General features: G+C 42.4%; 1 protein-coding gene across 2 annotated transcripts in view; it reads right to left on the bottom strand.

Annotated features, from left to right (window-relative positions):
* Positions 1-25,614, bottom strand: part of ARHGEF3 (Rho guanine nucleotide exchange factor 3) — a 305,270-nt gene that overhangs the window by 170,480 nt on the left and 109,176 nt on the right. The gene's annotated exons all lie outside the window — the stretch shown is intronic.

Raw genomic sequence — 25,614 nt, 5'->3', positions numbered from 1 at the left:
TCCAGCACAGTGGCAGAGGGACTTGAACCCAAGGAGACATAACTCCATAACTTAATTTTTATTTTTTAGTTCTCTAACGGGGTGGACATTCGATTTGCAACCATCTTTCTAATTGTAACTTTCAGCAGAAAGATTTAGCCCAGGACTTCCCAAGGCATTCTTATAAATGCACCGATTTTTAAGAGCCTTTGCCTGTCTTAGCCCTGAGTACAATGGGGGGGACTCATCAAAGACAGAGGATTCATTTGATAAGCTTCGATCCAAGACTCAACCTCAGAGCTTAACAGAAATGCTCTCCCCGCCCACTCTTGGGCCAGCAGCCAGGTGCTAACATTCGGTCTCTGAAGAATGTGTTACATAAGCATGCGACGGAAGGATGCGCCAGGCTCTGGCAGTGCATAGACGAACCAAAGATGACCAGAGAACAAAATAAATGTCGCCAGGAATCTGCAAAAAGTGTTGAGGGAGTCAAGAAATTACTGAGCCTGGCAAATGCATTTTTCATAGGGACAAATTCTGGGAAGGCTTCTTAGAGCCAGAGACACATGGGCAAGATTCTGAGGGGTGTTCTAGGCAGAACAGGCAAGGGCAAGGGCAGTGGGGTGCAGACCCATATGAGTGCTCAGGAAGAAAGGCAAATACTTTGAAAGTACTGCTATGACGGGCCTGCGTCCTGCTTCAGAGAGCGTGACGGGGGTCCCACCTGTCTGGAGAAAGAGGGAAGTGAAATCGCTGTGAAAAGGCTCAAGCCCTCAGGCAAGCCATGTGGGTCACCTCAAGGCCTATATGTGGTACCTCCTTGGCCAGGCGCCTAGGAAATAAAGTGTGAAAATCAAACAGCGGTGTCCACAAAAGATGGGCTTCAGCTTGTCCTCAGGATCCTCTATTTTCCAAAGCAAAGCTGGGGTAAGCAGCGCTATCGGGGGAAGGGGAAGTGTTCCTAAAAAGGCTTCCTGCTCTGGCCTCGCGCATAGAAACGGTCCTGATGTGTATAGTCCTGTAAGTAAGCTAAGCTTAACCAGCCCTGGCAGTAGCTCAACTAATGAAGAATGTCAATTCTCTGAGGACCAAGGAATCAAGGGTCCTTCCCCATAAGCGCAGGCACTCGAATCCTGGAGGAATTTCCCTCTGTGGGGGCCCCAGCCACCAAGAGTAGGATCCACTCCAGGCAGGAGCCAAAGGCAATGTGAGGTGACCACAGGGTTCTGGAGTTTCTTTCTTTCCTGGGGGAGGAAGGGTACATTCATATGAACTAATTCTAGAATGATTAAGCCTAACTTCCGGGCTGCTGACTGTGAATGAGAAAGAAGAATCGAAACCTGTGGGCTGCAGCACGTTGTGGAAGAGGTGAAACTTGAGTGGGCTCTGGGGCAGGTAGCCACGGCAGAGGGAGGGAGGATGGGAGGACCAGCCGAGCCCCTGGCGGGAGAAAAGGGCAGAGCCTGCAAAAGGGAAGGGAAGAGCCGGGCGCAGCCCTTCCCTCTGATGCCCCTGCTTTGACAGGAAGAACAACTCCCGTAATGAGATCGCCTGGGCAGAAGGCACCTCGGAGGAACGTTTCCACAATGAGGCTCCTGCCCTGGAGGGCTTAAGCTCATTTGGAGCATTATAATGAGAGCTTATAAACTTGGGATGTGGGTTTTCTCCACGTGGCATCTAAGATACCATGGACTACTCAAACACCTTTTTCTACTGATTTTTACATTTTTAAAGTAACATAGTGTCATTATAATACATTTGAACCACACAGAAGTATATAGTGTAACAAGTGAATCTTCCCAAAGGCCTCGCTTTTTGTCTCACCACAATCCCACTTGCCAGAGGCACTGTGTCAAAACCAGAGGTAGGTAAGTAAAAATCGCTCAGTCGTGTCCTACTCTTTGCGACCCCATGGACTGCAGCCTGCCAGGCTCCTCTATCCATGAAATTCTCCAGGCAAGAATACTGCAGTGGGTTGCCATTTGGGGTGAACAAACCTAAACGCTTTTAGGACCAGGGGGTAAGGGATGGGAAAGAAGTGGCTTGCCAGGCACTGGACACCACTGAGACCACTTGCCTTAGCAAAGTTCCAGCTTATTGAAGTCCCAAGGGACGAATGGCCCAAGTGAACAGATGTTCCAAGTTTTCAAGAGAAGCTGGGAATTTCGGGTTTTACATGAAATCTCCCAATTTTTAAATGCTGGCATCTAATTCATCTTTTTTTTTTTTTTTAATTCTGTACAAGCCACACAAAGCACGGTTGCTGGTGGATTTGACCCAAGGGCCACCAGTTTGCTACCATTGCTGGTGATCCTTTAGACATTTCCTTCCATCTAAACACACGCAAACTTGTGTTTTATCACTTTTTAAATATATTTGTCAAAAATGCAATGCTAACATTATTTTAGCACTTGCTTTCTTCACTTAATATCATCTTTCCACACTGTTCACATCTTGGACTGCTCTGCAAAGCACTCCACGGTATGGGAGTGCCTTTGTTCATCAGCTCCCGCCCTGTGGTCAGAAGTGTTAAGAGACACACTTGAAATGTCACCTCTCAGCTGCTCATTCCTAACAATGTAACTCATGATGAAAGTGCACCTATGCACAGGTATTAAAAGGTCCTAAAGCCACAATCACTGAAGCCATTAATGGTGACTGCAGATTTTCGATGTTTTAATGTGAGAACTTTCTAATTTGATCTTCACAACTATCTCAAGGTGGGTCTTACTATTATCTCTACCATATAGATTTTTAAAAAGCTTGAGACTCAAACCAGTGGTGTTAAGCCTGCCCCAGAGGGCCTAGAGGTGGCAGGGTTGGTCCGGGAACCAGGTGGGCTGACCTCAGAGCTCCTGCTATCTGCATATAGCCCTAGGACAGACTGCCCAAAACCTGCCCTGGGATCGTCAGAATCTGACATACAGCAAATGTTGACTGCAAACTACTGGAGGAAAGAAGAACCACTAACAAACAGGACAATTCAGTTCTTAGAAAGAAAAGGCTCATTTTAAAGTTCTACTTCATACTCAGTCAAAATATATTCTACATAGAGTGAGATGTTAAAAAGGAAAAAGAAAAACTATGAGATTCTGGGGGTGGGAGTTCTCAGGGTATGATACTTTTCTTTAAATATGTGAAACCTGAATCATTATATATTATCAATGGGAAACTACCTAGAAGGCATCTATAGGTTTGCAAAAAAGGTCCCTGTTCTCCCACACCTGGTGAATAACTACAGTGGTAGCAACTTCTTACTGAACTCCAAACAGACTAGCCCCAAAATGGGGGCCTCATTAAGACCACACCCCCCACTTCCTTGTGTCACTAGAGCTCAAAGTGATGTGTTTCTTATGCTGTTAGCCTATTAACTTACAGCAGGTTCTGTTGAGAGGTTTCAAGCCACTTTGTCACCAAAAATATTACTAAAAAAATTTCATTAGGGCTGTCATAAGTTCATTTACATAAAACAAAATGGTGAGATTTCAGCAGAATTATTTCTTCATTAAAAGCTGGTGACTAATGGTGGTTGTTTCCACTCAAAATTTTATTCTGATTTCTTTTATTCAACCTCTTTCCTATGTGCACCCAAGAAGCCATAGATTTCACGTAAGTTCAGAAGTTGTCTGGGAATTTCAGGGCCTGTGACCATATTCCCGTTGATGCCTTACATTTTAAAATAATTCCACAAATTGAACTGAAAAATAGGTAGCAAAACAATCCCATTAAAATGGAGTGGAAGCAGTGACCAAATTAAAACAGTATACTGCACCTTGCTTTAGCCAAGTTTCCAATGTTAGAAAAGTGTTACCTCACAGATCTTAGTTTCTGAGGCTGTTGTCAAATTCAAATTAAGACTAGGAAGAAACAAAGTTTATGCTGTGGTGGAGAGGGGAAGTACAGTAATACAGGAAGGCATAAGGCATGGCAAGCCAGTGGGAAATAAAGAGAACTTCAAAGTGTTTTAGAGCCTGAGAGTTTACTCGTGGTCACACATTTTTATTGCATAATTTCATATCTACTCCTTGGTGCTGGAAGTGTGGTTAAATTAAGCAAAACTTGAACAAGTACTCTGTCCCCCTCATCATGAACAAGTTGGGGCGTCCTGGGAGAGCAGGTCTAGACTCCACACCAGGTCAGTGTTGGTTAGAAGCAAGATGGTTTGACTTAAGAGACTGCTACCACTTGAAAATGCCGATGTTCTTCTAGAGTCCTCCTGAATATCTCAGCTCAACAAGATGACAGCATGCTGAGAAGAGTGTGAGAGCAGACCTGGCTGCCCAGGGTCAAGAATGAATGAACAGAAAAGTCTTCATCTATAGCTGCATCACAAGAACTAAAAATAAAAGAGGCTTGAACATGGAGGTCTCAACAGATTGCTAATTCTGAGGGCTTATCTTGCTCGTTTTGTTACGAGCAATAGCTTGAATCAGTTTTTTTTCTCTAAACAAATCTGAACTTTTATTTATCACATTCCTCTCATGATTTTGGCAACCAACATATAGATGTTATTTTTAAAAAGCAAATGAAAAATAAGAAGAGCCATCTTCTGATATGCCCTGTGAAATAGCCACTAACCTAGCCTGGTCCTTGGGGTTCTACCTCCTTTAAGAGCATGAGCAAGGAAGCCTGAAGAATTTCTGCATGGAGCAGACTGGGACGCCTGCAAGAAGCTCACTCAATTTCTTAGAAACATGAATACCCTGAACACAGTTTTTTTCAAAGGACTCTCAAGTCCTCTTTGTTAAACTATCAGTTAAAAGTGAAACTCCAGCAGGCTGCTGACCTCTAACCAATTCTTAGGAAAAAAAAAAAAAAGGTTTAAAAACTGATTAGCTGATATCTATCAGCCAAAGAGCTTCCTTCCTTGGAAATGAGACTTATTCTTTGGCATTAAACTGTCAAAACTGGTTAGAAGTAGAAAACCTAAATATGAGGAGGGTGGCACTCCTACCACTTGAATACTCAGGAGGCATTTGGAAAGTAGTTTGCTTTTATCAAAAAACACTTCGCGACAAACTGAATGTCTGAGTTAAAAATACATAACCAAAGCAGAAATCATTCTTTTAAAGAAGTTCCTCCCTAGTATTTTGATTCCAGATATCTCCTTAGGGATAATTTCTGAGAACAACTGGCTGGCTGGAATGATGGACAGTAAATTAACAGGGGAGCTCTGTGATATTTGGCTCTGCCGTTTACTAGTTGAATGATCTGGTAAGTCACTTCTTAACTTCCTTGACTCTTAGTTTCCTCATCTGTAAAACAGGAATAACGATTTTTCAAGCAGAAAAGGAAGGTTTTTGGTGTCATTATAGACACTGCTTCAGGTCTTCTTCTGAGCAAACTGAAAAGTTGCTACCAAATCTAAGATAGCTTCATTTTCATCTTGATTTGAAAGAGAGTAAGAAAAAGGCAAAGGAAATTGGCAATTTCTCATTTTTTTCCTCTTCCTTCCAATAGGTGGGAAAATGGGAAGGTGGTTAAAACTCAAGTCCCATTTATTTTTTAGATGTTATAATGCTGACTTCCTTGAAATCCTTGTGTCCATCAAAAAAATCGAAAGCTTCGATGAAAACACTTCCAACAAAATACCAAGAGATTGAAAAGTGTGTACACATACATGACTCAGCGTTCATTCTGCCTACACAACAGTGAAAGTGTTTTTTTTTGGTTTTTGTTTGGTATATATCTATGTATACTAGAAGAATAAATATTGTTACTTTCCCCTTAAATCCAAATCAGAAAGGAATCACCCGAACACTGGAAACCAGCAAACCAAGTGGGAGGTAGTCAGAAAAGCCTTCCTTCCTCCCAGCTCCCACCCGAGGGAAGCTGCTTCTGAGTGGAAGCTCAATGCCTCCTCCCAGTTAGGGCTCTGCCCCGGAGGCTGTCCCTTTAAATCAGACTTCCTGGTAAGACTCAGAGATTTCCGCATGCAGCTTCCTGGAGACAATATAAGATAAACAATAAACTTTGCAGCAGAATCTTAGACAATAAGCCCCACGTGGCCATAACAAGAAGCAATTATAAGCACTGACAATGGCCAGGGCATTTCCAACAGGAATGCAAATCTGTGATAAACATGGGAGAAACATGCTACCCCACACACCTGCACAAATGAAACTAATTAAAAAAAAAAAAAAAAAAATAGCCCCTAGCCTCTCATCAGACTGAGAAATAGCTGCTTCCAAATTTGGCACTGCTTTTTGAAAAATCACTGTCTAAGAGAAAAGTAATCGGCTCTTACTTAAAGTGCCACTGCCTATTAGACGCACACTGAGGCCGTGGGCCCGTGTGAGTCACTTACTCCATGTGTCCCTGTGAGGGACACTCACCACCCTCGGGATGCTCTGCAGCTCACCGCCCCCTCCACCCCAGGTTGAGGGAAGCCCCACTTCATGAACCAGAGCCCACATTCTACCAGAGGAGATGAGGGCGCCATACACTTGCTTTCTGAGTTTCCCTGGCAGCTGGGCACGAGTGAGGTGCTGGCAATCGGAGACTCCCACCCCAGACTGGGCATGAGAAGCTGGCAGGGAAAGCAGCGGGGATACTGCAGAGTGTTCCAGTGAGGGTGGGGGCAGCTCGCAGAGGCGGCAGTGAGGGCAGATCAAGTAGCCGTGTCCTGTAACCGGTGCTGGCGGGGTAGACCATGCTATGCACACCTGCCCGGCAGTGGCAGCAGCGGTAATCTGGCAGGAAATGTTTGGTAGTATAATCTGGGTTGTTCCCGATTCCCTGATGCTTCCTAAATTCTCTGAGCTTCCGATATCTAGTCAATTCATTTTCTGCTTAAGTCAATCACAACTGGGTTTTATTGCTAGGGGTTAGCTCACGCGCATAGAACACAGGGTGGGCTAGAGCTGGAGGAATCCAGAAACCAATCCCAAAGAATGATTCTGAGCGTAAGGGCTGAATATATTCTTTCACACTTCCAATTCAATCCAATTACTGCCCTTCAGCCTGCAAGGCCCTGTATCCCTGTCTCCCTGCTGGATCCCAATCTCACTCTACTCTCCTCCTTCCTCCTAAGCTCCAGGCACACATGCCGTTCCTTGTCAGATTCTTTTCTGCCTCAGGGCCCTTGCACTTTCTCTGCTGCAAACTGTTTCCTCCAACTCTTCACACTGCAGCGGCATCCTCCTCATAGTTCAGTCACAGCTTACAGGAAGCCTTCAATGACCCGTCTGTCTAAAGGACCACACCCCACACCTCACCATCTTATCCTTTATCACAAGACCCAGTTAATTTCCTTTCCAGCACACATCCTGTGATTAATTTATTTCATTTTTAATAACAATAATAACCACCATTGATTAAGAGGCTTGTTATATGCCAGACACTAGATGTGCTCTAGTTGTTGTTCAGTTTCACTAACTCATGTCCAACTCTTTGCGACCCCACGGACTGCAGCACACCAGACTTACCTATCCTTCACTATCTCCTGGAGTTTGCTCAAACTCATGTCCATTGAGTTGGGTCATGGTATCCAACCATCTCATCCTCTGTCATTCCTTTCTCCTCCTGCCCTCAATCTTTCCCAGCATCAGGGTCTCTCCCAATAAGTCGACTCTTTGTATCTCAGTGGCCATGTATTGGAGCTTCAGTCTTTCCAATGAATATTCAGGGTTGATTTCCATTAGGATCAATTGGTTTGATCTCATTGCAGTCCAAGTGACTCTCAAAAGTCTTCTCCAGCACCACAATTCAAAAGCCCCAATTCTTCAGTGCTCAGCCTTCTTTATGGTGCAACTAACATCCGTACATGACTACTGGAAAAAACCACAGCCTTGACCATACAGACCTTTGCTGGCAAAGTGATGTCTCTGCTTTTTAATACACTGTCTAGGTTTGTCATAGCTTTCCTTCCAAAGAGCAAACATCTTTAATTTCATGGCTGGAGTCACCGTTCACAGTAACTTTGGAGCCCAAGAAAATAAATCTGTCACTGTTTCCACTTTTTCCACTTCTATTTGCCATGAAGTGACAGGACTGGATGCCATGATCTTAGCTTTTTGGATAAGCCTGCTTTTTCACTCCCTTCTTTCACCTTCATCAAAAGGCTCTTTAGTTTCTCTTCGCTTTCTGCCATTAGAGTACTATCATCTGCATACCTGAGGTTGTTGATATTTCTCCCAGCAAATCTTCAATCCAGCTTGTGATTCATCCAGCCTGGCATTTTGCATGATGTACTCTGCATATAAGTTAAATAAGCAGGGTGACAATATACAGCCTTCATGTACTCCTGTCTCCATTCTGAACCAGTCCATTGTTCCGTGTCCAATTCTAATCGTTGCTGCTTAACCTGCATACAGGTTTTCCAGGAGACAGGTAAGGTGGTCTGGTATTCTAACATGTCTTTAAGAATTTCCCACGTTTGTTGTGATCCACACAGTCAAAGGCTTCAGACATTATATTAAACTCATTCAATTCTATGGTCACCCTATGAGATAGGTACTTTTTTTTACCCTTCACTTACAGATAAGGAAATAGGCTCAGAGGGGTTAAGGAATTTTTCCAGCATGGCAGTGATGCAAAGAGGTTTTGAACCCAGGCCTGCAGCATGGGATCTCACCACAGGGCTCATTGAAGCAGCTGTCTGACAGCAACAGAATGAGACAGGGCCACAGTGCCGGCTCTGGAGCCACAGGGCTGGCCCAGCCTCTCCCGGAGCCCACAGCCTCACATTTCACATCTTACACCACATGTTCTGTCTACTTTCCAAGGATCCTTCTTATGGAAGAAATGCAGCCAGGTGTGTGTAAAGAGGGTGAGGAAGTCCTTCACTCAACAGAGAAGTGCCTAGCTGTGTGCTGAGTCAACATACAAAACTACCACGGAGATGCTCACAGGCCGGGGACACAGGCCTGCCAACAATGCTGGCTGCTCACCCTGCCACTTTCCACAGTCCTGGAGCAGCAGGCACACGCAGGGATCACCAGCGACTATTCTCACATTTCCCCAGAGTGAAAGCACCATTTGAACAGGGTGTTGAGAACGTGCAGGAGTTGCCAGGCTGAGGGGAGGAGGACCAGAACAAAGATGAGGAGGCGGGACAGCACGGTTCATCCAGGAAGAGATGACACATTCAAAGGGCCTGTGGAAGGGGCAGGGTGGGAAGGCCTGGAGACAGAAGGCTGGAACCAAGGCAGGAATGCCAACTCTACCCTGTAGAAAATGGGGCAACCCAAGTTTTTTTGGCAAGGACAGACATGACCAGATAAAAATTCTTTTTCTGTCAGTAACAATGGCCATGGCTATATAACACCGGTGAGATGTTCTGGTTCTCTATTTGCTACACATTTTAAAGTACATGTGCATGAACTGAAAGCCAGGAACTGTAACAGCCGCCACCAAGAATTCCATGTCTACGCTTCCTGACTCTGTCCCTCTGCTATATGAGAAGTGAGATAAATTCGCCCTTCCAACAGGAGTTAAGCACAGCCATCCCCTCCTGAACTATGAAACTACACAGGGCTCTCATGTCTCTAATTTATGGAGAAAAGAAGGAATTCCCCTGCTCCTTGACTGTGCAACTCCAACCACCTCTGTCCTCATTCCCCCAGTGGGATAACAAGAACCTCACCTCTGAGTTGTGTCATCGTTAAAATGAAAGACTGACTCTTACTTATTTTTAAGAATGTTTGAGTCCACACACAGAGCTTCCTATGTTGAAGGAGCCTCTGGGGAATTCAGGAAGCGTCCCCAGAGAGACCTTCTGAGGCTCAGTGAGACCAGTACATAGTCAAGGGGAATGGTACGCTAAGTCTGCAGCTGAGGAGGTCTGGGAGCACCAAGGCCAGCCAAGATAGTAAGGGCACAGCATCTGGCAAGTAGGTCGGAAATCAATGGAGGCAGTTTAGCACAAGGACTAGGAACAGGACTTCTAAGCCAAGCAACCTGGATTCAAACCTCAGTTCGACTACTTACTGTGATGCCTCAGGCAATTTACTTAATCTCTCTGTGTCTCAGTTTCATCATCTATTAAATGAGGATACTAAGAACACCCACCACAGATCAGTGTGAGGATTGAACAAGTCACTCAGTGCCTGGCACACGATAAGTAGCAATAGCAGCTTTTGGAGACTGTGTATGATAAAGAGTGAAATTTACAGCAAGATCATGGATACTAAACACCCACACGGGACAACAAAAAGCAATTATAACTGCTGATGGTGGCTAGGACATTTTCAATAGGAATGCGAATCTATGCAAATAGCTGTTGCTACTATCATTATTTAAAATATATAATATTTATTATAATATATAATTATATATCTTGAAAAAACTTTATTTTTAAATGTTGGGTTGACCACAAAGTTCGGTTGAGTTTTTCCGTAAGATGTAATGGAAAAACCTGAACAAACTTTTGGTCTAATCCTCTATAACATAACACTGTGCTACAGAACACGTAATTATCACCTAATATAGTAATATAATTATTTTATTATGATTGGTTGTAACCTAATTTAAGAAAGAATGTGTCAACAAAAATGAAGGGTCTGAGGAGGGGATCCTCAGTAGCCTGTGCAGTGACTTTTGATCCCCTTCGGGTAAAGTGACAGAGACATCAGTGTGGACTCCAGAGCCAATTTGTTGGGTCAGAGTCTGGGATTTGCCACCCATGAACTGCAGGCTCGGGAAAGTTACTTAGTCCTTAAAACCTTGAGTTTTTCATCTCTGCAAAGGAGATAACAGTATTAAATTCTTAGAGTTTGTACCAAGCACTGGTGCTGAAATTTATATGCTTTTTTCACAGAAAATCTTCCCAACAGCCATGTGAATCATATTATGATGCCTATTTTACAAGTGAGAAGACCCACAGCTCTGAGATGTTAATGAAATCACTGAAGGACACACAGAAAGTCTGACACAAGCCAGCACTCTAAGCCAGCCCTCAAGTTCTGCAGACACAAGAAGCATGAGAAGGATGTACCACAGCTCCTCTGCAGGACGAGAGAGGTAACTACTGTATGCACAGGAATTATCCTTTAAGAAGGGTGTGTGTTTTCCACTGCAGATCCCTACCCTTCAGGCATTTGCTAGGCAGTGAGATTCCCTGTTGTTAAACACCTATTATGCACCAGGCACCTTGCTGAATGTCCCATCGCATCATTGACATCTCATCACCATGGCAACGTTCTGAGACAAGGACTGGAGGACACTGAGGCTCAGAGAGGTTGAGGTCCTGGCCCATGGTCACTGAGCTTGTCAGTGGGAGCATCCCACCACACGTCTGTGTCTGTCCTACTTTCACACAGGCTTGGAGACAGGCTCTGAAAACACCCCTTAATGTCCTTCACACGCCCCTTTCCCCCTCACTACCGCCCACTCTGAAAGCACAGAGCTACTTATTCTGTAGCAAGATAATGACCATGGGGGCCGAGCAGGGCCATGGCACAAACTATAATTACCACAGACAACAATTTGCATTCCAAATCTGAAATGTACTCAGGGCATCACTGGAGCCCTGTAATCTGTTTAGCCTCTCCCCAGATTTCTCTGGAAATAAAGACCTACTCAAGAAACTGAGACACGGTGGGGGGTGGGAGTCTGTTGGAAAATATGCCTCTGCCCCCAGCAAAGTGCCACCTGAGGAAAAACCATGCCAAAAAGTGGCCACGGCTGGGCGGGATCTAATCCCCAGAGAGGTCAAACTCCTCTGTCACAGGACAAAGAAAACAACAACCAGGACAGGGGACACACTGCGCAAGACCGGCAAATAATTAAAGGCAGGAAATACAGGACATAATACATGGACCTCAGTGCGAGGCACAGTGGACACCCATCCCTCCGTTATCATAACCTGCTGTCTTGCTGACGAGCCCCTTGTCAGGGTGAGGGGGCCTCCCCACCACAGTGCCCCCACAAGCTCAGCAGAAGGTTTATTATGTGCCCACTGTGAGAAAAAAATACAACCTCTGCTTTGGAGAAAGAGCTCCCAGAGGACCTCTCCATGAACACAGACTGCTATGATCTGGGTGCCGCCAGGTGGAGAAGGAGGGTGAGGCAGGAGGAGTCAGGGTGGAAGATCCCAGAATTCTCAGCCCTGCCTGTGGTTTCTTTTACTCTGATCTGAACCACGGAGGCATTTGTTCTAATAATTACGGCTTCTAGGTAAGTTTCTAGAGTCCTGGGTACTTGCTGACTGGGGTTCACCATAGCTCCACCTTCTTTTACTAGAGAAAGCAGACAGACCACATGTCTATTTCCATCACCCCTGATCCTGAGTGAAGATTTGCACGTGGAACCTCTACTGAGGTGACGTTACATCTCCAAGACTGCCTGAAAAACCAGAGTGTTTCTCACACTTTGATGTGCCTTCATATCTCCTGGGCGTCTTGATAAAAATGCAGATGCCGATTCAGGTCTGTGGTGGGGCCTGAGATTCGGCATTGCTCCCGAGTTCTCAGGAGCTGTTCCTGTTACTGCCCCATGGACCACACGCTAAGAACCTTTGCTAGGACACATACATGCTAGAGGCTTAAGCAGATAGAAACAAAAAAATTCATTATTTCCTATGTTTCCACAGTCACGATGTCAAGTGGTATCATTGTTCTAAGACCAAGAGTGAAGAGGTAAATTCAAGCACTATGCATCTTTAAAGTTCTTATTTCCAAGTTATCTCAGTAGTGGTTAATAGAATGACTATCCTGGCAGGAAAACCTTGTTGAAGGCTATCAACTAAGGAAAATCCAGCAGACTGTCCCTTGGCCCAAGTTTCTGGAACAGCCCTGGGTTCTCTGAGGTTCAGAGGGCAACACCGTTGAACATTATGCTTCCACTAGCATTCTCATCACTGATGTTTCTCTCCTTGTCAGCGGGGTGGCCAGTCCACTGTGTTCTAGACGCTGAGCCACCTGCCCCCTTAGCCCACCAGCATAGCTGGTGGGGACCTCTTGAGAACTTGAGCACTGTCTCCTCAGTCACAGGTTACACCATCCCAACCAGACAGGCAGCCTAATAAAATCACCCAACTAATTCAACACATGTTTTCTTTTTTTAATTTTTTTAACTGGCTGGAGCTGGCTGCCCTGTCCCATTATGCAAACAGTAAACAATGAATTGTTGATAGCATCTCCTTACCGTTGCCAAAATAAACCCTGCCAGGCCAGCAGAAATGAGTCCAGTGACTCTAAGTAACAATAGTTGCATGGGTTTTGTTTACATAAACACTACTAACAACAGGTGAAAATGTTTTTATCTCCTCCTATTGCTAAACCAGAGACTTCTGAAATTGAGTTCTTCTAGAAATAAAACCAAATGTCACATGTGAGAACAGAAGGCAGTTGAGTGGTGAACACCCGGAAAGCCACCTCTGTGTTTCCTACACAAACACACATGTAGACACAGATTTTTGGACCACTAAATCAACTGACTTATTTGTATTGTCTGTTTCTTGCCTCACAGTAAGGATTTTTCTTTCCTATTCTTGTCCCCTGCACTTTTGGGCATTTGCCTTTTGACTTGGGTAGCAGAAGTATTTCTTAATATATTAAATAAGTTTAATATCATTAAATAACACAAAATTACACATAAGAGATATAAGAAGCAACACTAGTCTCTAAATCAAAACCTTAAAATAGAAAAAAAAAAAAATGCCAGTGGACAAGGGAAGAGAAAGGGACATTTCTTAAAGTAGAGAGATGATGTTCAAAGACTAGGTAGGCTCCAGGGAGGGAGGCCTGTGATGGACCATGTCAGAATGACTAATAAAACAAGATGGAGAAGCCACTTCCTGAGCAATGGGTGTTGGAGAAAATGAAGAGCAAAGTGAGGACAAGCTGTTTAGTTGCATGCATGCAGGGCCTCTGAGTCACTCTGGATAATGAGATGAGTATATTTTTAAAAGAAGGAAAAAAGACACGACATCAAGACTGTTAGAATAGGCAGCAAGAGGCTTTATTATCTATCAAGAATAGCAAATCTTGTCCATTTGTACCGATTCTGTAGGCTTGAAAAGACCATTGCAGTCTCAAACTTTTTCCTTCCTTGAGAGAGAAGCTTTAGAATTTGGCCATGAACTTGGTGATGTCTGGCAATGATCAGCCCCAAGAAAAACACCTTCAATTTTTACTACACAAATATTACAACAGGAAACATACTGTGGGACAAGAGGGCTTTTTAAAAAGGCAAGTATCTTTTTGTCTCCTAAATTCCTAAGCCAAGTTTGCAATTGATTGTCCTAAGAGTTTCAATAATAAACTAAACCCATCCCACATTATGTAATTTTCTCTAATTCTCTCTATAATTCTAATATCACTTAGAATAAAGTGATATTTTATAGTATTGTCCCAAGCTATCATCCGAAACCCATTAAAAATAATGTGCCCCAATTGAGGAAGATACAACTGAGTTACCTATTAATTCTTTGGAATATTAACTCTTGGGGATGACTGTTTTAGGACTGTGATTTCTCTCTTGGCTGAGTACATGGTATTCATTCTTATTAAGGTGCTTTCCTCCCCTCTCAAATATTCAAGTAAGATTTATGGATTTTTTTTTTTTTTTTAGTTGTTGTTAGAAAAGGAAGACAAAACTCCTCCAACTTCACCTTTATCAAGTTCTCACATTTAAAACTCCTCCACAAACAGATGCCATTATTTTAAAATTCCATCTTAAGTAACCCTGGGATTTAGGCCAATTCATTGAGTTTCTGACTCAGATTTATTCCTGCTACGGATTTTTATTCTTAAACTTTAAGACCTAAAATTCCACTTAAAAATTATAGTTTGTCTTCTCACCTCGATTTTTCTTCTCTTTAATTATGAAAATTATGTAAGCATCCTGTAGAAACTTGGCAAAGTCAAAATAAAGCAAAGAAAAATATGTCACTTACAACCTCACAGAGAGGAAATCATTATTAATATTTTGGTATATTTTCTTTCAGTCCTCTAAGTGAACTTTTTCATAGCAGATTCATCACTATACATACAATTTTGCTTCCTGCCTTTAAAGCCATAACAATAAACATTTTTCTTGAATTAGCACTCTTCCTCAGCATCCCATTATGGCTGCATAATATGAACTCATATGGCTAAAACAATTTATACCAGCTGTTTCACATTATTGGATATTTACATTTTTCCGTTTTTTTCTGTCACTATAATGACAACTGCACTAAACACTTTTGTCCATAAATCTTAATCCACATCTCTGGTAACTTCTTAGGGATAAATTCCTAGAAGTTGGACTATTAGATCGATAGCCATAACTATATTTATGATTCTTGACACAAATAGCTTTCCAAAAAGATAAAGAAGTAACAGTGTCACTAAACATCGGTGACAGCATCCATCCTATGAGCATTAAAGTTATCACTTTTAAAAAGGCTGATTAATTCTGCAGCCTGAAAATGACACCTTAAAAAATTTCCGATTCTTAGACTGACCTGCTGAGGTCAACGATTTCAAATGTTTCCTCAGTATCAGACTAATCTTTACCCTTCAAAATACAATGTTAATGTTTCTCACATACAAGAATGCAAACAAAACCACAAACATGAAAAGAATGTAGTCATTTGCTGGATGTTTTCATTGGGCAACTAAGGTGCTGTAGTTAAGAAGCCAAGAACAGCCAGTACGATGTACCAGTCTGTGGCTGTACGGAGAGACGCCCAGCACAGAGAGACACGAGCAAAATAAATTCAGAACTGAATCCGCTGCCAAACTTCCTAAGATACATAAGATTTGAATTACCATAAGTCACACTTATCAGAAGGAATACATCAGAATGTTCAGGAATACATCCAGATTACATTTAAAATTCATGCAATAGCTTTTCCACAAGAAATTTTCTTTCCTCCCTCCAAACTGGTGCACACTCCCATATACATCAAGTAAGTTGTTTCTTTTTAACTTGATGGCACATTAATGCTAGAGCAAATGGTCCAGACTTAGTCTCTTATAATCCAAGGCCTGAACTGATCAACCTACAATATGGAAAAATATCAGATAAATGGAAACCTTTTCTACCATGCTGGAAATGGTTTGGAGTATCTTCCCCTCATTCTCTTTTCAGGAGATGTGCCCCACTTTCCCCAATGTTGTCCACAGCTCCTGCTAACTAGGGATAACAGTAGCCATAGCGACGGGGCAAAAAAGTATTTACTGAGCATCTAGTAGGTCAAAGACCCAGTGCTAAACACTTAACATGAATTATTTAATGTAATTCTCATAAGAACCCTGTGAGTTAGCTACATGTTTCATATGGGGAAATCTGAGTCCCAGTGGGTTTCCTTACTTGCCCACCCTGGTGAACAGCAGACCCCTTTGACCCTGACTCTCTGGCTGCAGATGACTGGACCAAGGAGGAGGGAAGCCCCTCTAGGAACCAGCCAGAAGGCTGCCCCCTACCTGCGAGGCTCAACACAAGAAAGACTATCTGAAGCAATCAGGATTTTCTTAGGGATCTGGGGACAGGGCAATTGAGACTAGCCTGAGCTTTGAGAAAAAGAGATGCTGAAAGAGCACGTGAGGTTGGATCAGAGCTGGCATTGTGGCAAACCCAACAGTAGCTCGTGAAAGGAGACACTGGGAGCAGGACTTACATATCAGAAGATGACAGCCAAGAGAGAAAGAATGAAGCCAACCCACAGAAAGAAATCCTTGGCTTCTGCAGCTATCATTCTCTTGTTAAATAGCACTTGTCTTGTAATGGGAGCAAGCACCTGCTTTCTGACAAGAACTCAGTCATTCCTCACTGGAATGGACTGACTGTCAGCAGCATCCATCCTGTGCGGCAAGTCAGCACCATTTATTGCAAACAACCAATGCCATGTGCCTCTTAATGAGATGCAAGTAGCTGGCATCCCTTAGGATATTTTCTTCCCCAAAAGTGCTTAATCTGAAACAAACCAAGTCTTTTGACATACATTACCAGTGTTATAAGAAATATAAAGGACAGAAGAGCAAGTTAAATGACATCTTAGGTAAGCAATCAGATAAACTAAAATGTGAAATCCATTCTACAAGCAATTAGTCTGGTCTTTTAAAAAAAAATCAATGTCATAAAAAAAAAAAAAAGAGGAATGACAGGACTATTCAAGGACTTAAAAGGACTAAAAAACACAGTAACAAAATGAAATCATGGTCCTCAACTGGATTAAAAAAAACCCACCAAACAAAAAATCCAACCAGATGCAATGCAAGGCCCTTGAATGTCTTAAGGGAAATCAGCTATAAAAGATAGTTGGGGAAATAGGAATACAGACTGAATGTTGGGGAATTAATAGTAGCTTTCTTAGGCCTGATAATGTAGGAAAATGTTCATATTCTTAGGACACATGTATTAAAGAATTTAGAAGTGAAGTGTCAGGACTGTCATACTTTGAAAAGATTTTGTAAAATTAAGCAGACTGTATAAACAATTAGACAGATAAACAGTTAAAGCCAAATGTTAGCAATTGTTGATTCTAGATGGTGGGTGTTCTTTGTACTTAATTTTCAACTTCCCATATACTTAAAATTTTTCATAACAAAAAGTTGAAAAAATAGCATACATAGTAAAAATAATCATCTTGGAAACCCCTTAGGAAGACATCAAGTGAAGCCTTACCATCGTTTTCTCAATAGACCACACTTGAGAGTTCCTTAAGGCTTCCCCAGTGGCTCAGCGGTAAAGAATCTGCCTGCAATGCAGGAGCTACAGGAGACACAAGTTCGATCCCTGGGTCAGGAAGATCCCCCTGGAGAAGGGCATGGCAACCCACTCCAGTATTCTTGCCTGGGGAATCCCATGGACAGAGGAGCCTGGTGGGCTACAGTCCACGGGGTCGCAAACAGTCACGTCACAGACATGACTGAAACAACTCTGCAAGCACGTATCAAAGGAATGATTTCAGTGAGCCCTAAGAGTTCCTACTTTACTGCTAGAACAAATAGTGTACATACATCTTCAGTTTAGCTCCTGACAAAGCTGTTGCTTGTGTTCAGGAGGAATGCAGCACGATAAATCCCATCAAGGTCTAGAATCACCATCACCCTACTAGGATCAACAGAGGAAAAAGCAGGTTTGCCACCCCATCCAACACTCCTTTTCTATGAGCAGGTTTAGCTGAACCTACATAAATGAAATACACATCTGATACACCTCTAACGCAACTTCCTCAAGTGAGAACTATGATTTTAAACAAGTCTTCATCTGTCCATAAAAAAGTAATAGGCCTAATTCCCTCTCTTTTCCCAAATGGATGTAAGGTCAAATCAGCCCTGAGGATATAAAGACACATTATGCAATAGCAGCGTTCTGCTGTATGGTATGTTTTCCCCCTCCCTGAACATATGTTAACCAGGAGGTCAGGGCAGGGGTGGGCCATGCTGCTACTGCAGCGTCTAAACCAGCTGGACCACGTGAAAGTCATGCTCAAAAAGGCTCATTCAGGAGATGTGTTCACTGAGATTTCCAGTGTCAGATGGCGTTTGCGTAAGGAGAGTTTGCGTAAGGAAGGACAAGGCTGGGAGGCCCAAAAATCAAGTTAAGGAAGAATTTTCATCATCAGGCCTAAAGAAGATAGCCCATTTAAAATGAGCTCTAGGCAATTAAGTTGTAATGAGCATTTGCTTTTAGAGAATGTTTATTTTAATTACTAAAGATGAATAAGTTTGTAACACTTATTCATCTTCAATAATAGAAATATCTTACGTATAAATAAGTGGTCACTAAGTAGAACATGTGTGTGGTAAACAAAGATATGAAATGGTGAAAGGAGCAAAAGATACCAATTATTCAAGAGGCACCTGGTTACTGAATGTCTGTTATGCACTAAATGTGCATGAGACTTCTGAGGTGCTAACTACACAGAGGCACTAAATATATATGAGCACTTAATATACATGAGGCCTTAGTCTGACTGCCCATTGGAAACACTCCATCCTGACCCCACATCCCTTCTGCCCAAGAAACACAAATAAAATAGAAATTAGCCAGCTGTTCACCTGGCTAATTGGCAAGCTGCTACTGCTGACCAGTTATGTTTGTTTCTGAGTTTTTATGATAAAGCTAGTGTGTGTCAGTGGCCCAGGGCACCTTCAGTCTGTAGACCTCCTGCCTGCACTTCAACTCTGGTCCTTGCAACCACGTCAGAGAGAAAGACCAATGCAGTGGAGAGAAAGGGGACATACTGGCATTGTGAACCCCAGGATACTGGTGGGACCCTTCCTTCCCATCTGCATCCTCTCTGCTGGGAGTTAACTTACTCCATTTCCCCACCTTGCTTCTATGTTTCAACTGCTTTAAACAGACAATGTGATTTGAGCATTTAAAGAATGCCAGGGGCATTCCCTGGCGGCCCAGAGGTTGACTCCACGCTTCCAATGCACAGGGCTCAAGTTTGATCCCTAGTCAAGGAACAAAGATCCCACATGCCAAGCTTTGCAGACAAAAACAAAAAAGAAAAGAAGGAGGCACTATTTAGAGTCACAATGAGTTAAATGCCGTCCAATCCATTAAATGCACCACGTTACTTTGAAGAGGAAGATGATGGGAAAGAAGAAAAGTGAGGCTTTAACTCCCATCCCCAGCTTCTGAAGTGAGCAGGAAACAGAATGTAAAATCTATCGTGGAGGGAAAAAGAAAACGTGAAGGGAAAGGTTCAGATTCAGAAAATCAATTTTCCAAACTGGTGCATCCCCTTAGTTCTCAACATCACCATCCCCTCCCATGCCTTCCGATAGCATGATGGCCTTTCAGAGGTGATGAGATCACTGCCATGATATTGTTTGCATAATAAATGCTAATTTTTATTAGAACAAAAAATAAAAACCTCCACGAAAAGTCATAAATGCAACAAAACACAAAGAAATGCTGAGACTGATTCTTGGGCCACCTTCTATTTAAAACCCCTGACTAGAAGACCTAAATAGACATTTCTCCAAAGAAGACATGTGGATGGCCAAAGAGCACATCGAAAGATGCTCATCACCACTAATTATTAGAGAAATGCAAGTCAAAACTACAGTGAGGTACAATAGTCAGAACGGCCATCATTAAAAAGTCTACAAATAATAAGCGCTAGAGAGGGTATGAGGAAAATGGAACCCTTCTACACTGTTGGTGGGAATGTAAATTGGTGTAGCCACTAAGGAAAACAGCATGCAGGTTCCTCAAGAAACTAAAAATAGAGTTGCCATATGATTTACCAATCCCACGCCTGGGCACATACCCGATAAAACTCTAATTTGAAAACATCCCTATGTTCACAGCAGCACTATGTATAATAGCCAAGACATGGAAACAACCAAACTGTTCATCAACATATAAATGGATAGAGAAGATGTGGTGTGTGTGTGTGTATATATATATATATATATATATATATATATATATATATATATATATATATATACACAATGGAATCTTACTCAGTCATCAAAACAACAAAATAATGCCATTTGCCCCAACATGGATGGCCCTAGAGATTATCATACTAAGTGAAGTAAGTCAGAAAGAGAAAAACAAATACCACATGATATCACTTATATATGGAATATACAAGGCAGCAAACTAAACATAGAAACATTTCTGGCTTACAGACATAGAGAATAGTTTTGTGACTGCCAAAGCATGGGTGATGGGGAAGGAAGCACTGGTAGTTTGAGATTAGCAGCTGCAAACTATTATATACAGGGTGGATAAACAACAAAGTCCTACTATACAGTGCAGGGAACTGTAAATCAATATCCTGTGATAAACCACAATGGGAAAGAATATGAAAAAGAATATGTATAAATATATATATATATAGCTGAATCACTTTGCTGTGCGGCAGAAATTAACACATTGTAAATCTATAATACTTCAATAACATTTTTAAAAGATAAAATAAAAATAAAGCCCCTGACTAAGCTCCAATATTACCCAATGGTAACAGAATTAATAACAGCCATTTCAGAATGCAATTGTCCAGGATCTGCTATTATTTCAGTTAATCCAGAGGACTACTATGCCTTATGTCTCATGAGCAGTTTATTCTTGCTCCCAGTTCAGATTCGGAGGATTGAAAAAAACATACCAATAACCAAAAGGACTACTTCTAGCCAACATGGAAAAAAAAAACACGGGGTTAGAAGTTTTATTTGACAGTCAGACCGTGGGCATCAGGATGGTTACCCTTTACTATGGGATGAGAAATGGGGAAGACTGCTGTAGACAAGAACTGTTTGTATCTGCCCAGTGCCTCTCCCCTTCCTACGGAAACTGCCCCTTCGCCCCATGTTACTATGGTTACCAGAGGAGCCAGCAGAGCAGAAGCCACACTGTGGCCACTGCTGATTGGTCTTGAAGTATCCACCTGACCCAGGCCGAACCAATCAAAATCTTCCCCACCAGTAATTTTGGCTATGGGAGAGAAAAAGCTGTCACTCTGCAGATGGTTGCATTTCCACGGAATGCAGGAAGTCAGTCTGCAGAGAAAATGCAGCAAACACCAGAGGACCTGGGAACCCTCATGGGCTTCAGGTGCTGCTTCCAGGGGCTTCTGAGATCCTGGGGCATTCCATGGGATATCTGGAGACCTCTGTAATTTTTGAAACTCTCCTTGTTTAAGCTAATTTGAGTCGAATTCTATCGCCCGCAAAAAAGATCTCTTAATTAATCTAAAAGACCACAGTCAAACACATCTTTTACCTTGTACAATTTTGGGACAAAAAGGGAATAATTGAGTTGGCAGCTGCATAAAATGAAGGCATCTATAAATTCTGTCTTGAAAGTGCAGAACTTGCAAAGCTGGTACACAAGCCACTGTGTCCCCACGGACCTCACATACTACCAAAAAAAGAAACCACTTTTGAGTCTAAAAATGAGCTTCAATGTGCCTGGCATATTTTTGGTGTCAGCACAGTGAAGATGACACGGGCTTTTCCTCACAGGTGTCAGCATCGTTCACAGGGTGGCCTCTCCACTGCCTGAAGGGAAGTGAGACAAGACTAAGCAGAAATGAGAGACAGCTTTTCACTCTGAAGGGGCACCTCACATCAAAAGGCATCTATTATAAACTCAATGGTTTAAAGACCTAAATATAAGACATGACACCATAAAACTAGAAGAGAACACAGGCAAAACATTCTCTGATATAAATCGTAGCAATATTTTCTTAGCTCAGTCTCCCAAGGCAATAGAAATGAAAGCAAAAATAAACAAATGGGACATAGTCAAACTTACAAGGTTTTTCACAGCAAAGGAAACCATCAATAAAATAAAAAGACCACCTATGGAATGGGAGAAAATATTTACAAACAGTGTGAACAATGAGGGCTTAATTTCCAAAATATTCAAGCAGCTCACACAACTCAATATCAAAAAAATAAACAACTCAATAAAAAGTGGGCCAAAGATCTAAATAGACATTTCTCCAAAGAAGACACACAGATGGCCAAAAAGCACATGAGAAGATGCTAAACATCACTAGTTATCAGAGAAAGGCAACTCAAAACTACAATGAGGTATCACCTTGCACTGGTCAGAATGACCACCATCAGTAAGACGACAAACAATAAATGCTGGAGAAAATATGGAGAAAAGGGAACCTTCCATAGTATTGTGGGAATGTAAATTGGTGCACCCACTATGAAAAACAGTATAGAGCTATCTTATAAAACAAAAAATGGAGCTACCGCAACTCCACTCCAGAAAAGACAAAAACTCTAGTTTGAAAAGATACATGCACCCCAATGTTCATAGCAGCACTTTTTACAATAGACAAGACATCGAGACAACCCAAGCACACATCAATAGACAACTGGCTTAAGAAGATGTGGTGTGTGTGTGTGTTTGTGTGTGTGTGTGTGTGTGTGTGTGTGTGTGTGTAGTTGATTACAATATCGTGTTAGTTTCAGGTGTATAGCAAAGTAATTTAGTTTTACACATAAAACTGAACATACACACACACACACACACACACACACAGGAATACTACTCAGTCATTAAAATGAATAAAATATTGCCATTTGCAGCATTATGAATGGACCTAGAGAATATTGTACTTAGTGAAATAAGTCAGACAGAGAAAGATATATATATGGTATCACTTATGTGTGAAATCTAAAAAATAATACAAATGAATATACATACAAAACAGAAACAGACTCACAGACATAGAAAACAAACTTATGGTTATCAAAGGGGAGAGAGAGGCAGGCAGGGATAAATTAGGAATATGGGATCAGCAGATGCATACTACATAAAGTAGATAAGCAACAAGGATTTAATGCTATAAGCACAGGGAGATACATTCAACACCTTATAATAACCTATAATAGAAAAAAATCTAAAAATTATATATATATATATATATATATATATATAAATAACTGAATCACTTTGCTATACACCTGAAACTAACATAATATTGTAATCAACTATACTTTAACACCTGGGGCTTCCTAAGTGGAGTTAGTCGCTCCCATCTGCCAATGCAGGAGACGTAAGAGACACAGGTTGAATCCCTGGGTCGGGAAGATCCCCTGGAGGAGGGCATGGCAACTCACTCCAGTATTCTTGCCTGGAGAATCCCATGGACAGAGGAGCCTGGCAAGCTACAGTCCATGGGGTCATAAAGAGACGGACACAACTGAAGCGACTTAGCACACGCATACTTCAACAACAACAAAAAATAAACATAAACAATAAAGTTCAAGGGAGCAGAAGGTAAGTAAAAAGGATCTGAGGTGATGAAAAGTTCACCACAGAAGTGACCCTTGTTTCTAGCACTGTTAAAAAGATGGTCATGCCTAACTTTCTCTGAAATCAAGGTTTGTGTAATCAGCTTTGTTTTAGAAAGGCAATAGGCCCCCATTGCCTGGGGAAAGCCCATCCCAGGCTTACAGCGGGCTCTGCCACTTACCATGGCTGTGACTGCAGGCAGCGAGCAGATGTGCACTCAGTTTCCTCCTATTTGAAATGGAACAGATACCATCTACCACGCAGCACTCACAGCCTTGCTTGGAGCTGGTGTTAAATAAGGTAGGAAAATGTACAAACCGAGGCTGCGAGAGAAGAAAAAGCCACGCCACCTTCTTTTGCAAAAGAGAGGTGAGGCCACAGTGAGCGCTGAAGGGGCGAGGTGCGTTTTGAGTATTAGAGACTCTGTCACTCTAATGAGTTGTGAATTTTGCAGCATCTCAGTCTGATCTTCAAGAAACATTCACCTAGGGTTTGCCAACTTCCTTCCAAACATGGGGCCTGGGGGTGGGTCAGGCAGCCTGGAGCAGCTATTGTCTGGAGATGTGGCTCTACTCCTAATTCGCTTGGCGTTGAGCCTCACCAGCATTATTTTCTGTCTCTCTAGAAACTGGACTCTCTTTGGTGATGGTACCAAACTCTTCCTTGGAGTAGGAGGTTATTAGTTAAAATAGCATTAACTGTTCCAGGAATCTATCCAAAAAGTACCAAAGAAGAGAGAAGATGAACAGGCAACTGTAGATGCTTGGGGTGTGGGAGAGAAGGCCCAAAGTCCATGCAGGAAGAAGTCAGGGGCAGGCTGGAGGGAAGGAGCTGACAGTGGGCCAGCAAGCCTATGTAACAAGCATCCCTTTCAAAGGCCAGTAAGAGCCATTTTCAGTCCCAGCGAGATGAATAAACCTCTACTGGTTTTGAAAGGCCTTCAAATCAATCTTTTTACGAATGTCTCACATGACTAACTGTATTTTCTACCATCAGAACTATAGCCATAGATACATGAACCACAGAACTCTGAAAGTGTGGCTAAAAATAAATGAACACCTTTGCCCTAAAACATATGACATACTTCCCAAACCCTGCGCTAAATTTTAGGCATCCAGTGACCCTTCAAGTATCTGTACCTCCCACACCAAGAGGAATTCCCAACTCACCTCCAACAGTGTCAGGGGCTGCAGGCATGGATGGCCGCATGTTACCCATGCCATGTAACAAAGGGATCATTTGAAAATATGAGTGTTTACTATCTGGTCTAGTGACCTTTTGTTTTCAATCCCTGTTAAGCAGCTCTGTCATATGTCTCCTACTCTGACATTCTGCTATGATAAAATAATTTGTTTACCTACACATCTACTAGATGTTAAGGTACACGAGATGAAGTCTGTGTCTTGTTCAATTTTGTGTCTTTGCTGTTGAATGAATGCTCTCTAACCTTTTATTAACAACAACAACCTCTTCCTTGGAGCGAATGTCCCTTCCCCACTTTCAATGGCTCCAGTAGAACTGCCAATCAAGAAACTCTGTCAACCCAGCTCCTTCAGAGGCGCACATGACCAAGGTCTGTCCAATGCTCTTGCCCACAGTCATTGGCCAAGGTATAACTATGTGAGTGGAACCAGGGCAATCAGAGTCCTATGCTGGGATTTCATATCGGGATTCTGGAAGCAAAAACTCCCTTTTGTCTGGAAATGTGTGGCTATTTGTGGTCATCCCCTCCTTCCAAAACAGTTCACGTGCAGTAGAAGACAAGACCAAAACCTCAGAAGTGACAAAGTTGAGAGAGTATACCTGGATACAGCTGTACCTGAAGTATATCCATCAGTTTCCCTCAGTTACATGAACCAATCAATTTCCCTTTCCACTTGAGCTTGTTATAATTGTGTTTCTATCACTAGCAGCCAGAAGAGTCCTGACTAATACACTAAACCTTATTTTCCTCAACTGAAAATGAAAAAGTTTGGG

This window comes from Dama dama, chromosome 24, assembly GCF_033118175.1.
Source record: "Dama dama isolate Ldn47 chromosome 24, ASM3311817v1, whole genome shotgun sequence".
Lineage (NCBI taxonomy): Eukaryota > Metazoa > Chordata > Mammalia > Artiodactyla > Cervidae > Dama > Dama dama.
Note: the sequence above shows the minus strand (reverse complement) of the source record. Positions and strands in the feature narration are given on the sequence as shown.